Below are 17,812 nucleotides of genomic sequence, written 5' to 3' on the forward strand. Positions count from 1 at the left end.
TGATTTGTCCAGGAGCAACAAATACTTGGCAATGTTAAAAAAGACAATGAGCATTTTTCAAATATCACTGAACATGCTTACTTATTTAGTATCAACAATGCCGAAATACTTATTCTTCTTCTTTGCTGGCGTAAAAACCACTTACGCGGTTAATGCCTAATAAACAACAGCGGGACAGTCGTTTCTTCTATTCGCAAGGTGCCACCAATTGGAGATTCCAAGCGAAGCCAGGTCCTTTTCCACCTGATCCCTCCAACAGAGTGGATCGGTTTAGTTCTGCAGCTCGAATTATTTTATTCAGAAGAAGAGTGACGATTCTCTTTTCACAGGCCTTTTACATGATTTGGCGCATGGTGGATATCTGGTCAGTTGTTAATTTTCCAATCAGTTCGTTGACGGTGAGCTTTAATCTTTGACACCTTATACGCGATGTTGAGGAGGCTTTTCCCACGGTAGTTGTCGCAGATTGTGTGAAGTGTTGCTTCCATAATTTTAGTATGCTCTGAGCATCGGTCGACTAACAAAAGTCATCGCATTTTTTCGTAGAATTCTCGAGCATTACCCCTGTCGGCAGATTGTCAAGCTCTTTGTACTCACGCATTTCGGCTTCTCTCTTTTTCTAACTACAAATACATTTCGTTTTCCTCTTCAACTCTCGGTATCTATCTCATCCCATCCTCGCAACGTTGCGAGGTAGGCAGTTTATTTTCTTTCCGCTGCTACACGGCAATTCTCATTCCACCGGCCGTTCCTTTCCTGTCTCAGAAAACCAATAGTTTCGTTTGCAGCTGTACATTACTAGCTTGAAACACCGTCCCCAAGTTCCCTCATACCGAGTTCTTAACGAGTGGTCTCAGAGAACAGGAGTGCAAGTCGAGTAGAAAATCGTTCGGCTATCTGTTGTGATTGCAGCTTCTCGACGTCGAACCTTTCTTATGTTTTTTGACGTGCGTTTTATGCTGCACAGAGGCGGGTGTAAATCTTGGCTGCAACAAGATAGTGGTCCGAGTCGATGTTAGGACCTCGGAGAGCGCGCACATCTAAAACACTGGAGACGTGTCTTCCGTCTACCACAACGTGACCGATCTGGGTAGTGTCTTTTCGATCCGGAAACAGTTAGGTAGTTTGATGTACTTTTCTTAGCTGGAAGCTAGTACTAAATATAACCAAATCGGGCCCCGGCGAAGTCGATCAGCCTCAACACATTTGGGGATTTTTTGTCGTGGAGGCTGAATTTATTAACCCTTGTGCCAAAAAAAGATGGAGAATGGAGTCATGTGTAGAAGTCCACGCAAGTGATGAAACTTCTCTGATCGCCATTCACTTGGGAATGGCCAAAAACGATTATTTTACATATGACTCAGGCAGCTCACGACTTCCGGTCTTTGACCAAGTATCCTCTGGGTAGTTTAGAACACCCGTTTGAAGGCGCGCTAAAGTGAGAAAGCGAAACATCCCCTGCATAGGGTTGTGCGCTGGGTTTGGGACCCGCTCCGTAAAAAACACTCCCAATGAAAAGTAGCAATAAGTGTCGGATGGGAGACCCGCCTTTTGATGACGAACATGGCAAACGAATTAAAGACTATGATTTGAGGGCATGCACCTGGAATGTCCGGTCCCTTAATTGGGAAGGTTCCGCTGCCCAGCTGGTTGATGTCCTCGTGAAAATAAAGGCTGACATCACCGCCGTCCAAGAAATGCGATGGACGGGACAAGGGCAGATACGAGTAGGTCCTTGTGGCATTTTTATTTACTACGTATAAAGGAGCGCAAGTTTGGTGTGGGATTCGTGGTGGGAGAGAGACTCCGTCGCCGAGTACTATCATTCTCTCCAGTGAATGAACGTCTAGCCACAATCCGCATCAAAGCGAGGTGCTTCAACATATCGCTGATTTGCGCCCACGCCCCGACGGAAGATAAGGACGATGTGACCAAAGATGCCTTTTATGAGTGCTTGGAGAGCACTTATGAGAGATTCCCCCGCCACGATGTCAAAATCTTGCTGGGCGACTTTAGCGCCAGGGTGGGCAAAGAAGGTATCTTTGGCACTACGGTCGGTAAATTCAGCCTCCCCGAGGAAACATCCCCAAATGGGTTGAGGCTGATCGAGTTCGCCGGGGCCAGAAATATGGTTATCTTTAGTGCTAGATTGCAGCATAAGGAAATTCATCAAGCTACCTGGCTGTCTCCGGATCGAAAAACCACCAACCAGATCGATCATGTTGTGATAGACGGAAGACACGTCTCCAGTGTTTTAGATGTGCGTGCTCTCCGAGGTCCTAACATCGACTCGGACCACTTTCTTGCTGCAGCCAAGATTTACACCCGCCTCTGTGCAGCAAAAAACGCACGCCCACAAACACAAGGCAGGTTCGACGTCGAGAAGCTGCGATCACAACAGATAGCCGAACGATTTTCTACTCGACTTGCATTCCTGTTCGCTGAGACCACTCGTCAACAACTCGGTATAAGGGAACTGTGGGACGGCATTTAAAACTCCTTACGTACAGCTGCAACCGAAACCATTGGTTTTCGGAAAAGCAAAAGAACACCTGGTACAACGAGGAGTAGCGTGTCGCGGCAGAAAACAGACTGCCTACCTCGCAACGTTACGATCGCCCACAACACGTGCGGAATGGGATAGATACAGAAAAAGAAAGAGGCCGAAATCCATGAGTACGAAGAGCTTGATAAGCTGGCCGACAGGGGTAATGCTCGAAAATTCTACGAAAAATTGCGGCGGCTTACAGAAGGTTTCAAGACCGAAGCATACTCTTGTAGAACCCCCAAGGGTGATCTAGTCACCGATGCCCAGAGCATACTTAAATTATGGAGGGAACACTTCTGCAGCCTGCTGAATGGCAGTGAACGCACAACGCCGGGAGAAGGCGAACCCGATTCCCCAATCGATGACGATGAAGTAGACGTTCCATTACCCGACCTTGAAGAAGTTTGAATAGCAATTACCCTCCTGAAGAACAACAAAGGGGCGGGGGCGGATGGTTTGCCAACAGAGCTATTCAAACACGACAGCGAAGAACTGATAAGAAGCATGCAGTAGCTTTTTTGTAAAATATGGTTGGACGAAAGCATGCGCCGTTAGTTCTGCTTTCTCCATACTGGACAAGGAAGCAACGCAAATGGGTCTGGCAGTGAACGAGGGCAAGACGAAATATCTCCTGTCATCAAACAAACAGTCGTCGCACTCGCGACTTGGCTCTCACCTCACTGTTGACAGTCATAAATTTGAAGTTGTAGATAATTTTGTCTATTTAGGAACCAGTATTAACACCACCAACAATGTCAGCCTGGAAATCCAACGCAGAATTACCCTTGCCAACAGGTGCTAATTCGGACTGAGTTTTGAGAAACAAAGTCCTCTCTCGACGAACAAAAACCAAACTCTATAAGTAGCTCATAATTCCCGCCCTGTTATATGGTGCAGAGGCTTGGACGATGTCAACAACGGATGAGTCGACGTTGAGAGTTTTCGAGAGAAAAGTTCTGCGAAAGATTTATGGTCCTTTGCGCGTTGGCCACGGCGAATATCGCATTCGATGGAACGATGAGCTGTACGAGATACACGACGACATTGACACAGTGCAGCGAATTAAAAGACCGCGGCTACGCTGGCTAGGTCATGTTATCCGGATGGACGAAAACACTCCACCTCTGAAAGTATTCGACGCAGTAACCGCCGGGGGAAGCAGGGGAAGAAGAAGACCTCCACTCCGTTGAAAGGACCAAGTGGAGAAGGGCCTGGCTTCGATTGGAATATTAAATTGGCGCCACGTAGCGAAAAGAAGAAACGACTGGCGCGCGGTTTGTTAACTCGGCTATAATCGCGTAAGCGGTGTCTACGCCAATTAAGAAGAAGAAGAAGATTAATAAAAAAGGCAATATATAAAAAAGTCCTGTTGAAAGTACAGGCAAATTAAAAAATTGTAAGACGGGTGTATATTCCCGCATATTAATCTTATCGCATAAGCCGTTTTAGCAGAGACTAAAAGCAGTGATCTAATTGTCATGCAAAGGAATCTTCAGCGGCTGTGAATCGAGGTACAGCGAGGTCAACAAGGCGATCAAGTCAATATTTCTCCAACGATTTCTTTCAAGACTACCAGCAGTTACAGAAATACGAAAAGTGTTGCGGATAAAATCATGGGTATAAACAGGAACAAAATTCTTGATGCTCAGGCAGGTTTGTCTGAAACGGAGTTGCACACGTCCAACACCATTGTGGAATGACATTGCAAATGATCGAATAAAATCAGATAAACTTGATTTTGATCATGGAATTTCCATATTCAAGAGGAAAATTCAACTCCTCAGAAAAGTAAAGGATGTTCTCCACAAAATCATTACAATAAAAAGTGATTGCATATGTTTCATCCAAACAAATACTCCTCTGCATTACTCCTTCAAATTACATAAAGTAATAGAGGCGTAATGCAGAGGAATATCAACCGCCCAACTTCACGCAACAGAAGGAGTAACAAAAGTAAAAAACCTTTCCCGCGCTTTTTATACGAAAAGCTTATATTATTATTAAAGTGCAAAAGCCTGCAAAAATTTTATTTATCGTTTTTTTCTACGATTCATCGGAAATTTAATAATTTCTTATAAATATTAACCATCGGACCCCACAGAAATAAAAACAAGAAAATTAATTTGAAATTTTAAAAATAAATAAATCACCAGAGAAAAAGTTTTTCAAAGTTTGTTTTATTACATTTTTGTAACTCTACGCGACTCATTTTGCTCGTTTAATTCAAATATTAAATATATCTTACCCAAAAATAGAAATGGAAGATTTCAAAATTACGACAACGGATTTAATTGAATTCGTGGAAGACCATATTCAGACCCAAACTGAAGATGAATCGGTCTATACCCTAGAAATTAAAAGAGTCGAACTAAATTCGCTTTATGAAAAAGCAAAGCGCTCATACGATGGGATCAGAAGAATTTCTCGCGAAAGTCATGAAACCATCGATTTCTTTAAAGTGAAAGAAAAATACCAAAAAAGTTATCAAATGTATCTCTCTTATTTAGCTTCCATCAACAAAGATGTAGATACGCGTAAAACACAGGTGTCAACCCAACCCATTAAGGAAAGGACTTCAGAAGGCACAATGATGGATTTCGCTCCTGCAGTTCACCTTCCACCATCCGACACCGACATCTTTTACGGAGATTACACAACTTGTCCCACCTTTCGGGATATGTTTACAGCCCTGTACATCCGTAACCCAAGGATTAGTAATGTTGAAAGACTCTTCCACCTTACTCAAAAGACCCGAGGAGAAGCAAGAGAGGTTATTCAAAACGCACTCCTAACAAATGATGGTTTCATACTTTCGACTAATACGAAAATAAGGGATTGCAGGTAAACACCCAATCAAATACCCTTTTTAACCTACCCCAAGTAACTCAAGAAACAGGTTGTGCTATAAAAAGCTTACAACGTTCGATTAACAACGTTTTAACCAATTTAAAAAACCTTGAGATTGACAAGCAAGGCTGGGATCCGATATTGATATGTCTTTGTAGTTCAAAACTACCTAAGCAAACTCTCGAAACTTTTGAATATACCCTAGCAGATAATTCAGATATACCGACGTGGTCAAATGTTGGAAATTTCAAAGCTTCAGTAGCAAAATTACCCCCATTCCACACCGGTACAGTTAAAAGAACAGATGAAAAGAAATATAACACTTTTCATGCAAACGTGGCTGAAACGCCAATTGCCAGACCCTCTAATACTCAAAGGAATAGTAATTTCAACTTTACTCAACATAATATAGATACAGAAAGCTGAAAGCTCTGCAAAAAGCAGCACCCTATTCGAGAATGTCCCAAATTTCTCGCAATGAATGTAGAGACACATATCTCCACAATCAAAAAATATGGTTATTGCTATAACTGCTTGGCCATTTCACATATCTACAAGAACTGTGTGAGTAAATTCTCGTGTCGTAAGTGTCACAAAAAACAAAATACTCTGATACACAGAGAATCCAGCTTTCGACCTTAATCAACTCCGGAAATACAAAACGTCAGTGTTTCGAATCCTGAAAACGCTTCAAGTACCGTATTACCAACAACAACTATACAGTCCACCAAATCATCAACCCAAAACCCACCCAACCCGAGTAGGAAGCAGATATTACTCGGTGCTGCAATGGTTCAAGTAGAACATAATGGCCAGAGATATTCCGCGATAGCTCTTATTGATTCAGGATCGGAAGCCACATTTATCTCTCGAAGACTTCAGAGAAGTTCGGATATACCCACCTACTCTGTATCAGCCCAAGTTACCGGACTAAACAATGCAGTTTCAGCAACACCAACGAATATTTGTGACATAACGCTTTGCTCACCCTTAAACACAAATTATAAGCTATCAGTACAGGCATTTATACTAAATAGCCTAACTGATAATTTACCCTCATACCCCATACTTAGATCCAAAGCAGTGTACTAAAAATCTTGGATTCACTTTAGCCGACACCCAATTCCACAAACCCAGACCCGTGAATACACTAATCGGTAGTGATATCTACCCAAGTATTTTACTCAATGGAGTAAAGAGAAACATACTAGGTGCACTCGGATGGATATTGTCCGGACCCATAACCCAACCCTCCCAAAATTCCGCCATATAAGTAGAATATGACCCTTTTGGTAAAGCGACCCAATATTACTTACCACACCACGCAGTCATTAAACCCGACCGTATAACCATGAAATTGCGTGTGGTATTTAACGCATCTTGTCCCACGTCAAATCACAAAAGCTTGAATGACGTCTTACATATCGGGCCTACTTTACAGAAAGACCTTGTTATTCTGATCACAAATTGGCGATTCTTCCAATTCGTTTTTAATGCGGATATTCAAAAAATGTGCCGGCAATACTCGTAGACCCTAATCGTACTCGGTTCCAAATGATACTATTTAGGGACTTCCTAAAGTCACAATAGAAGACTTTGAATTGCAAACAGTCACGTTCGGCATAAATTGTGCGCTGTATCTAACGATCCGTACCCTCATGAAGCTAGCCGATGATGTTGAAGAAACCCACACATTAGCAGCAAAAATACTTCGCCAGGAAATGTATGTAGACGATGTTTTAGCTGGAACTCATGACCTAACGACGGCAAAGTCAGCACGAGATGAACTCATTTCTGCTCTGAAGTCCCCAGGATTCGCTCTGCGAAAATGGCCCTCCAATGACCCACACATTCTGAAAGGACTTCCATAGGATCATCTTTTAGAGCCGGAATCAATCAACCTTTCGGAACCCGAAAACACCAAAACTCTGGCCATTCGATGGAACTCCAAAAGGGATTAATTTTTCTTTCTAGTCAGCTCAATGGGGAAAAAACCCGCACACACCAAACGTGAAGTTATATCAGCCATAGCAAAATTGTTTGGCCCAGCCGGTTGGCTTAGTCCAATAATAATATGGCTAGATAAGTCTGACTGGGATGAAAACCTAAAGCCCCTCACCCTTTATCGATGGAACAGTTTAGTAAAGGATTATGAAACCATAAATAAAATTGAAATACCCAGATGGACCCATTTGAACCCAACAGCCACCATCGAATTCCACGGTTAGAGTTCGAATAAAGTTAATTATTCATACATGCATTGACCTGTAAAACCCAAATAAACAAAAAAAGTTCATTATTGACTTTAAATTCGTTCATTGACCCTAAAGGAGTTATGCGAAGTGACGGAAGATTAACCAATTCCGCAGTACTATAATATAATGAGCGTCACCTTATCTTATTACCATATAATAGTCGTATGTCAAAATTACTAGCTCAGTTCACCCAATTAGCAACGTTATACGGCGGAAATCAGCTAATTCTTCGATTCCTAAGGACAGAATTCTGGATACCCAAAGCAAAGATGCTGGTTAAAACAATAATTCATAAATGCTAAACGTGCACCATACATAATAAGGCTCAACAAACCCAAATAATGGCAGCTCTTCCAAACGAAAGAACTATTCCAACCCGTCCATTTCCTGACACTCTTATCGACTAAGCAGACTCTAGTACCCACACTGAAGATCCGTCTGAGATGCGATTATGAATGGCATAAAGTTCGAGCCTTTTTGAACCCTACCCTTAAAATTACAAATATAGCGGCTGAACTCGTCAAAAAATTCAAACTGCCAATTACATACCTCAATACTTATCGTAGTTGTAGCATAAAAATTAGCTCAAACAATGATACAAAGTATTGTTTGGAATGTAACGCAGTTATCACATAGTACAATTTACCCAAAAACCCTATGAGCCAGATTTAAGTGACGATGTGCAAATGTGCTTTGAACACTTAGTCCTCGCTGACACTCAATTTCATAGCAACAAAGAGCTAACGTTGGAGATTGGAGCCGATATCTACCCACAATTTATCAGAAGTGGACTCTTCAAACCAGACAATAGTACAGTGATAGCGCAGAATACAGCATTTGGCTGGACCCTTACTGGCACGATCTAACCCTAAGTATACTTCTGATAATTACTCTAATTCATTTCAAAACTTTCAATATATGTTACCCTACTAATACTCAATTATTTCGCAGATTCTGCAAGGTGGCCGGGATGTTTAATCCAAACAAATACTCCTCTGCATTACTCCCACAAATTACATAAAGTAATAGAGGCGTAATGCAGAGGAATATCAACCGCCCCAACTTCACACACCAGAAGGAGAAACAAACAGAAAACACCTTTCCCGCGCTTTTTACAAAAAAGGCTATATTACCCTGCCAACACCACAAGTGAAATAACAAATGAACACGGAGAGCTAAACGGTTTTAAATAAAGTGAACAATTATAATATAAAGTACACGCTACATTGATACATTACAATAACTACAAACTCAAATTACAACATAAAGTAATACGGATACAGCACAAGGATCCACGCAAATTCATCAACAATACTTCATAGCGAGGGAATCAACCCAACACACAAAACGGATTAAAGTGTTTCTAATTACAAGAATATGTATGTATATTAACACTGAAATTTAACACTAGCTAATAAGAAAGTAAGCACAATTAATCAATCTTGGAAACACATCGACACACGCGCATATTTGTATAAACCCAATGAAACATGAAACTCATAATTTATAACGATTCTACTAAACGAAATATCTTTTAATTAAACGCAATCGGCCTACGTCGACATACCCCGACAGCATAAAACTTTTGAAATTTGTGTTTCTTCAAATGCACAATTTAATTAATACACAAATCGATAAAGTATATCCAACCGTGTCCATTGCCCCAAAGATTGCGGAGCAGAATATTTAGTTTTCATCTTATCCTTATAATACTTTTTAAGAAAACACCAACAGTCCACTAAACATAAATATCTATGTTCATATATGTATGTATATGTATTGCACATGCATACATACTTACGTAACTAAACACATAAACATATGTAAATATATGAATTTATGTATTTATATACAACACGCTTACATTTATATAAGATACGTATGCATTTACATTACAGTGCATGCAACACTCAACAAATCAAATATACAACAATACCATCATATCACTCCATAGCATGCATCATAAACAATTTGCTACATGCATATGTACATACATATAGTATGTATATTTATGGGGTATTCCATACCAAATCGGCCACTTTTGAACCCGACCACTTTAGATTTTGCTGAAACTTATCCATCCTTTTCCACCCTTTGAAAAACATTTTTGAGAACTTTTTCAAAATTTTTTGTCCAACTTCGAAAAAGTTATGAATTTTGCTATTTTTTGCTAAAAAAATTGCTTTTTTATATTGATGTTGACCGCGGCTGTTATCAAGCTCTTAAAAAATCACCCTTTAGAAGACATACCAAACGAGGACACACAAACTGAAGAGATACTGAAAGAACACAAACGAGCGCACAGAAATAGGGAAGAAAATAAAAAAACAACTCATACAAAGGTTTTACTTTCCTAAGATGAGAGCAAAAATAGCAAATATAATAAAGCAATGCAAAATTTGTAAAGAGAATAAATACGACCGCCATCCTAATAAATAGGGTTGTCGAAAAAATATCGATACATCGATATATCGATATAATTTTTTCAATGTAACAATATTTTTGAGCGATATTTATTATTTCGATATATCGAGGTATCGATATAATTTTATAAGTATTGAAAAGGTATAAAAACGATATTTTTATGATCAACAATTTTTAAATCCTTTTTTATACTAACTATTTAATCCAAACAAATACTCCTCTGCATTACTCCCACAAATTACGTAAAGTAATAAAAGCGTAATGCAGAGAAATATCAACCGTCCCAACTTCACTCAACAGGCGAAGGAGGAGAAAAAGAAAAGATATTTTCCCGCGTTTTTTACAAAAGGATTGTGGGCACACTGTTCTTCAGAGTTAGGTGTCATACGAGATCTGATAATATTGCTTACCCCATTTAAGCAAGCTACTGAAGAAATTAGCGGCGATCAGTACGTGACTTCAAGTTTGGTGATTCCCATTGCAAACTTACTTCAGAGAGGCCTTGAACAAGTGAAGTTTTTCACCGAATTTGGTATTGCTGTTCAGAAGAGTTTGCTAAATTTAGTTATTGCAAAACTAGAACCACTAGAGCGACATTTACATCTGGCCAAAGCAACAATTTTAGACCTACGCTTTAAGCGTATTCATTTTAGTTCAGCGCTAGCTGTTTCCACTGCAATAACCGAACTGTCAAAAGAAATACGTTTAGAATATAGGCGTAGAGGACAACTTTCGCCTGAACTCAGACCCACTCGCACTACCATAATTTCAAATTCCGAAAAATCTTCGCCGTCGTTGTGGTCCGGACATGAAAAAATTATGATAGATATTGCTGCAGCTTCAGCAAACTCTTTACTTTCAACCAGAGTTCGTAAAACCATCAAAATACGCTCTTGCTCTGATGAGTAATATTCCGCAAGAGAACATCATTTCAAATACTCAGGAGCGCAAGCTTAACCAACATTCTCATCACAAAAAAACTCCTCACGTATTTGGCTCACTCATATATTAGCATGAGCGAATTTTTAAAAGATAACTATTTGCCTAACGCATCATCTTTATTTTTATCGCTCTGAGTGTTCAAGTGATGCGAAAAATAAAACTCATCTTTTTTTACTTACATACACACAATACAACTTAAATTAACGGTTAATCATGCATGTAACAAATACTTTTCGCTTTCGGTGTACCCAAAACAATAGTCATAGACAACGAGAAATCTCTAAATTCATCTTCAATACAATTTATGGTCGAAAATCAACTTGGTATTAAAATTTTTAAAACACCCCCTTACGCGAGCAAAGTTAACGGACAGGTAGAAAGATTTCATTCTACCCTATCTGAAATTATACGTTGTCTTCAAACTGAACATACCCATCGCTCCTTTCAGGAACTCCTAGACCGTCATGACGTTCACGAAAGCCAACGAAAACCTACTCTTCTTTCTTTTTTTTCCTTTTTCTTCCTCTTACAGATTTTTCGTAAATGTGGTGTACGCAGACTTCCAAATAATAGACTACACCAACTCGCAGTTAGCAACATTTAATACAGGACTAACCAAAATTCGAACAGGAACGTACAGAATAATACATAAAGTCGACCTGGATGCATGCCAGAAACATTGATTCATTAAGATAAAGGTCACTGAAGAAAATCCCCTCCTTCCTATTCTCATTAACGAACTAAACTTGACACAGACTCTTGAAACAAAATATAAATTAAAAAATATTAAAGAGGAAATAATTAATATAGATTACGCAATGCATTGGGCAAAGGCCGGCATCGTAAATTCATATATTTTGTCAAATGATGAACTTAGATTAATAAAATCTGTATTTGAAAATAATAATTTTATCTTAAATAATATGGAAGACTCACAAGAACTAGCAAATATAAAAGTCGCCTCAAACAATACAATGTTACTTTATATAGTCGGAATACCCTTAACACATGAGGATATTTGCGACTCAATTTTGATAAAACCAATCAAAATGAAGAAAAATATTAATAAAATCCCCTATTAGGATATAGTTACTTGTAATAATAACACAGTTTTTGGCGTTAAGAATAAACGTAAGGAACATAATAATATAAGAATTTGTAGCCGTAGGAATTTAACAGATATTAGTAACACTCGACTACTTCGAAGCAGTGATCTGCAGTGAATGAGTTAAACACAACTTTGAGCCACTTGCGAAAAATTGAGTATGAAGCAAGCAAATTATTCACGGAATGAGTATAAGTGTGAATACTACTCACTTACAATTATGAGAGAGAGAGTTTTGGCTTGTGAGCTGCTTAGCTTGTATGAAGCATATATTCACAAGTGTTTGCTTATGAGCTCACAATACTTATGAATCTTTGCTTAGGACTCTCTGACATTCATGAATACAAAACACTTGTGAATATAACGGGTGATTTTTTTGAGGTTAGGATTTTCATGCATTAGTATTTGACAGATCACGTGGGATTTCAGACATGGTGTCAAAGAGAAAGATGCTCAGTATGCTTTGACATTTCATCATGAATAGACTTACTAACGAGCAACGCTTGCAAATCATTGAATTTTATTACCAAAATCAGTGTTCGGTTCGAAATGTGTTTCGCGCGCGTGTTTTGTTCAGCGATGAGGCTCATTTCTGGTTGAATGGCTACGTAAATAAGCAAAATTGCCGCATTTGGGGTGAAGAGCAACCAGAAGCCGTTCAAGAACTGCCCATGCATCCCGAAAAATGCACTGTTTGGTGTGGTTTGTACGCTGGTGGAATCATTGGACCGTATTTTTTCAAAGATGCTGTTGGACGCAACGTTACGGTGAATGGCGATCGCTATCGTTCGATGCTAACAAACTTTTTGTTGCCAAAAATGGAAGAACTGAACTTGGTTGACATGTGGTTTCAACAAGATGGCGCTACATGCCACACAGCTCGCGATTCTATGGCCATTTTGAGGGAAAACTTCGGACAACAATTCATCTCAAGAAATGGACCCGTAAGTTGGCCACCAAGATCATGCGATTTAACGCCTTTAGACTATTTTTTGTGGGGCTACGTCAAGTCTAAAGTCTACAGAAATAAGCCAGCAACTATTCCAGCTTTGGAAGACAACATTTCCGAAGAAATTCGGGCTATTCCGGCCGAAATGCTCGAAAAAGTTGCCCAAAATTGGACTTTCCGAATGGACCACCTAAGACGCAGCCGCGGTCAACATTTAAATGAAATTATCTTCAAAAAGTAAATGTCATGAACCAATCTAACGTTTCAAATAAAGAACCGATGAGATTTTGCAAATTTTATGCGTTTTTTTTTTTAAAAAAGTTATCAAGCTCTTAAAAAATCACCCTTTACGAAGAAGCTCAATTGTGCGCAAGCCACTTGAGCCACTTGAGCCGTAACGCTATGAACCAAAGGCTAAGAAATCGATTATGAAATTAGTAAGAGTTACTATTATATTGGGTGATTTTTTAAGAGCTTGATAACTTTAAAAAAAAAAAAAACGCATAAAATTTGCAAAATCTCATCGGTTCTTTATTTGAAACGTTAGATTGGTTCATGACATTTACTTTTTGAAGATAATTTCATTTAAATGTTGACCGCGGCTGCGTCTTAGGTGGTCCATTCGGAAAGTCCAATTTTGGGCAACTTTTTCGAGCATTTCGGCCGGAATAGCCCGAATTTCTTCGGAAATGTTGTCTTCCAAAGCTGGAATAGTTGCTGGCTTATTTCTGTAGACTTTAGACTTGACGTAGCCCCACAAAAAATAGTCTAAAGGCGTTAAATCGCATGATCTTGGTGGCCAACTTACGGGTCCATTTCTTGAGATGAATTGTTGTCCGAAGTTTTCCCTCAAAATGGCCATAGAATCGCGAGCTGTGTGGCATGTAGCGCCATCTTGTTGAAACCACATGTCAACCAAGTTCAGTTCTTCCATTTTTGGCAACAAAAAGTTTGTTAGCATCGAACGATAGCGATCGCCATTCACCGTAACGTTGCGTCCAACAGCATCTTTGAAAAAATACGGTCCAATGATTCCACCAGCGTACAAACCACACCAAACAGTGCATTTTTCGGGATGCATGGGCAGTTCTTGAACGGCTTCTGGTTGCTCTTCACCCCAAATGCGGCAATTTTGCTTATTTACGTAGCCATTCAACCAGAAATGAGCCTCATCGCTGAAATAACCATAAATCGGACGTAAAGCGCGAAACACATTTCGAACCGAACACTGATTTTGGTAATAAAATTCAATGATTTGCAAGCGTTGCTCGTTAGTAAGTCTATTCATGATGAAATGTCAAAGCATACTGAGCATCTTTCTCTTTGACACCATGTCTGAAATCCCACGTGATCTGTCAAATACTAATGCATGAAAATCCTAACCTCAAAAAAATCACCCGTTATTATTGTATAACAACAAGGATTTTGTAACTGGTTCAAATAATGACTAGATATAATGAAATAAAAAACTGGATTTTCATATTTTGTGTTAATTTTCTCTATTATTAAAAAAATCACATATACATACTTACATACATTAATATGTTATCACTTATAATATTACATTTTATTTTATAAAATGATAATTTAGTTCCTTTCAATGGAATTAAAATTAAAAATAAAAATCACGTCAGTTTAATGGTATAAAAATTACATGAATTATTATCAAAAAACTAAATAGCAAACTTTAGTTAATTTCGGTAAAAAATAAAAGTTAATAAGCATAAAATTTATTTCAAGATTTATGTACATACATAAGATTCAACTCCAAAGATACAAGTATATATTATAAGTATAGCTTCTAAATATATATTAAGATTGAGGTATTGCACAAAATTACTTTTCAATATCATTGTATATTTTTGTTTTTTAAGTTTCTAAGGTCTTATTGCCATATTAGTTAGTCTTAAATATAGAATTCAGGAATATTATATTATCTGCGGTTTTGTGTGCAAGTCGATTTCTTTTATCAGTTATTAAATTGCCTGCCAAGGAAAATACACGTTCAGACGCCGCACTACTTGCAGGTATAGTTAATATTTTAAGTGCAAATTTTGATATGCGTGGAAAGTTAGCTTTATGTTGCTTCCACCATTGAATTGCGTCAAAGTCATTATCAAATTGTATTCTTTCTGTAAAATATCTATCTATCTCATCTTCGATACGTTCCTGCGCGCTCATGTTTGAAATATTTGTAAAAAAGAAGTTCAGGTCATTTGCAGGTGAAGACGCATTTGATGTTGAAGTAATTGGTGAATATGGAATTTGTGGGGTCTCATTGTGTTCGGAAGTGTAAAACTCAATATTGCCTGATATCTCCTCAATGCAGAAATGCTTCACAGCTTCAATATCGACATCTCTCATAGCTTTTGCGGGAGGATATGAAAATAGTGCTACTTTGTGGTAAATGCTTAAATTAGCAAGCCATATACTGTCGATATATGTTGATATGTTACGTTTAAAGCTGACTATTGTTGGAATGTCTGTATGAACTGCTCCGCATATCGTTTTTAATCGAAAAATTGAAGGAAGTACAAAACATATTGACACAAAACCCACCCACATTTCTTGTATATATGTATAGTATCTCTTAGTAATTTTACTATGTTTTAATGTGATTTATTGTTCTATTTTAAAAGAAAACTGAATAAAAGAATAAGAAAAAAGAAGTTTCAGTTTTGTAGTTTCTACGAAGTCACTAGACTCACTCGTTCCTTTTAAAACCCCTCCGTGTAGGTATAAACTTCAGGGACTCATCTACCTAAGCTCTTCACTTTCTAGAATGTAAGATAAAGATGCAAGGGTTTAAGAAATAATTGAATAAAAGGATAATAAACAAAGAAGTTTCAGTTTAGTAGTCACTACAATCACGCTTTTCGTTCCTTTTAAAACCCCTCCGCGTAGGTATAAACTTCAGGGACTCATCTACCTAAGCTCTCCAATTTTTAGAATGTAAGATAAAGCTCAAGAAAATAATTGACTAAAAGGATAATAAACAAAGAAGTTTCAGTTTTGTAGTCACTACAATCGCGCGTTTCGTTCCTTTTAAAACCCCTCCCCGTAGTTATAAAATATATTTTGAATAGGCAAGGAATTTGTGAATGTATTCATGAATAAACAGTGAGTCACTTATTAGTGAATATATTCATGAGCCTTTCAACTCATCTAATGGTATGCAACGAATAGCTCAAACAATTGTATACAGAGAAGCAAGCCAAGCCAAGTGTGAGCGATAAGTGATTGTGAGACATATTCACACTCATTATTACACAAGCAAGCCATGTGATTGTGAGAAGATAATATTTTTAGTGAGAGCAAGTGTGAGTGAATATTGGGGGTGATTCATGAATATGAGAGTGTATTCATAAGCCAAGTATTCACTGCAGATCACTGCTTCGAAGCGAACGAGCGGAATGCACTATAATAAACAATCAGCACATCCACAATACAATATCTCAATTCTACAGTTAGCATTGACGAACAAAAATACACCTTTAGCAAAACGTTAAGCACCAAACCACTACCCGCAATTCTGCAACCAAATCTCCCTTCGAATAGGGAAGAAGAAATCCTAAGTTTGGAAATGTTGAAAGAACTCCACATGAACAACACCAAACACCTAAAAGCACTACATATAACCCACAGAGCAGCTTTAATCACGAATTTATCTCTTTCAATCATCAGTCTGATATTCGTAGCGATAATAGTCATCGCATTAGTTCTAAAGGAACTTTTCAAAAGCAAACTGGTAGAACGGTCAAGTTATAACGTAAACGTAAACGTCAGTGACCCTAAAGAGTTCACAACATCCGAAACATCACAGTTAACAGAGTCAATAACGCTAGTAAGCCAAATGCAGTAACCCAGTAGAACAAACGGGGACTGGAGGAGTTAACACCTGAAATGTTAAACCAATAATTGCCGACGTCAACTATCTCCCAATAGGAAATATTCCAGACGTTTAGTCAGCAAAAACAAACAATTGGGAACAACATCTGTCATGCGCCGCATAAGCGAACGTTAACCAAAGGTGCTGACGCAAGTAGATTTAAGCAATATTAAGAATATGTTTAATTGTAAATTAGTTAGTTGTTAATTTGATTTCAACCAATAAAGGTCGTTTTGACCATAAAATGTATTTTTTTTTCGACTTTGTAATCAATAGGTCGTTAATTTATATAAGAAATAATATAGGTATCAAAACAGAGCCTTATGACCCCGGCGGGTATTGCGTCGAATACTTTCAGAGCTGGAGTGTTTTCGTCCGTAAGTACGAGATGACCTAGCCAGCGCAGCTGGTGTTGATTCGTTGCACTATGGCAATGTCGTCGCCTTTGCAAATACTCCTCTGCATGTGTTTTGTTGCACAAATACATTTGAATGTATACATTTTAATTCAAATTTATTACTTGATTGTTATTTTTATACTTTTTTTGCTTTTTAAATAACGAATATACTACTGAATGCGTAGTGATCTACTTCAGCATTCAGAACTTTTTTATTCACAAATTCATAACATCTATAGGCTTTATCCGGAAAGTAATAGGTCTGAGTCGTTTTAAAAAAAATTACTAAACCAGTCGTTACAATTCTTTAAAAACTTTTAAAATAGGCTCTTTCTGGCTCAATACATCGCTGCCAGCGCGATTTCCAAGCATTGAAGGCGTCACGAAAGACATTCTCCGGAATAGCCGAGGTGCATGCTGCTTGGATCCCCTCTGTTGTAAAAAAAAACTAATCGG

At 38.4% G+C, this 17,812-nt stretch overlaps 2 protein-coding genes across 12 annotated transcripts in view; both read right to left on the minus strand.

Annotated features, from left to right (window-relative positions):
- LOC115066680 (homogentisate 1,2-dioxygenase) overlaps window positions 1-17,812 on the minus strand; it is a 312,248-nt gene that overhangs the window by 78,828 nt on the left and 215,608 nt on the right. The gene's annotated exons all lie outside the window — the stretch shown is intronic.
- LOC125780352 (uncharacterized) overlaps window positions 2,273-17,812 on the minus strand; it is a 31,400-nt gene continuing 15,860 nt past the window's right edge. The window contains exon 2 of the mRNA XM_049462612.1: window positions 2,273-3,224. The gene's annotated coding sequence lies outside the window, so the exon portion shown is untranslated. The remainder of the gene's footprint in view (window positions 3,225-17,812) is intronic.

The sequence above is a fragment of the Bactrocera dorsalis genome, chromosome 1, assembly GCF_023373825.1.
Source record: "Bactrocera dorsalis isolate Fly_Bdor chromosome 1, ASM2337382v1, whole genome shotgun sequence".
Lineage (NCBI taxonomy): Eukaryota > Metazoa > Arthropoda > Insecta > Diptera > Tephritidae > Bactrocera > Bactrocera dorsalis.